Source organism: Tupaia chinensis, unplaced genomic scaffold (assembly GCF_000334495.1).
Source record: "Tupaia chinensis unplaced genomic scaffold, TupChi_1.0 Scaffold000155_1, whole genome shotgun sequence".
NCBI classification, from domain to species: domain Eukaryota; kingdom Metazoa; phylum Chordata; class Mammalia; order Scandentia; family Tupaiidae; genus Tupaia; species Tupaia belangeri.
The window spans coordinates 2701409-2702679 of record NW_006159626.1 but is presented as its reverse complement, the minus strand read 5'-3'; positions in this window follow the sequence as shown (position 1 = coordinate 2702679).

The window sequence follows — 1271 nt, the reverse complement described above, 5'->3', positions numbered from 1 at the left end:
CTTTTTAAATTGCATTTCTTATCAACCTTCCCCTCACTCGCAACTCCTATGCCTACATTCGCTGGACTCCCTTCTAATCCTCCAGTTTACAAAACTCTTTCCTGCTTTGGAATCTTTCTACTTTCTGTGCAATCTCCTGAAATATATTATTTTAGTAGCTGATTCTACAAGGAAGCCTTTTCTGATTACTCTGTTTTAAATAGCTGTTATTGTCTTTATTTTTCTTTATAGTACTCACCACTATTTGATATTGTATCAGGTACTGTCTTGTTTCATGTCTTTTTACTTCACTAAAATATAAGCCCCATGGAAGCAAGAACTTGATTTTTCCTATAAGTGATGTCTACTGTCTTTGAATGCAGATATCATTAATGCATCCTTACTAAATATTTCCCAGAAGAAATTTTGAAGAGAAATATAAATGGGTCCTTAATACAATAACTGAGAAAGAGAAAAAGAGACTGAAAGAGAGAAAATGTTTATTTCTTTGCAGACTGATGAAGCCATTCAACTAGGAGATATCTTTTAAATTGAATATGGAAAAAGTACTTTGTAGGAAAAAAATTGGGAAAGTCAAATAATTTATACTTTATGAAAACAAACAGACACTCACACACAAAACAACCAGTAACTACATGACATATGGTATATTTTGATTTATCTATTACTTAATTTATTCAATAAGGTATTATGTCCCAATAATCTATCCAGGACCATGAAGTACAAACAAGAAAGGAAAGCAAGTCAAATACGTAGCAGGTCTGCACAAATGTAGAAGAACTATAGCATAGTCTGATCTGATCTTTGACAAATTCCACCAGTCAAGTTTTCAATTTTTGCATTTTTTCTTTTCTTTATTGTTGCCCCCCAACTGGATACAATCAAGAATTCCTGAAATTCTGTCTCTAGTCTCCTGAGGTAACCATGCCTCTGCACCATTAGTCTGCAATACTGAGATTACAAGTTATTCATTTTTCATGAAGACTTGGCATTTGTCTCAACTGCATTTATTAAAAGCCTAGACAAGAATTTCAGGTATTTTTTTTTATTTGATCACCTATAAAAAATGATCAATTAAATTAAAGGATATAGAATACTAAAGAAGCTATGACTTGAAAATTTGGAAGAAATTTTCAGCAAGACCAACTCCCTCACCCCCACCCCCCAACACACTCAATTCCTGCTAAGAGCAAAAGCATCTCCATTTTAAACTCCTTTCTATATTGGAAACTTACTTTCTCCTTTTGCCTAGAGTAAACAGTAATTAACAT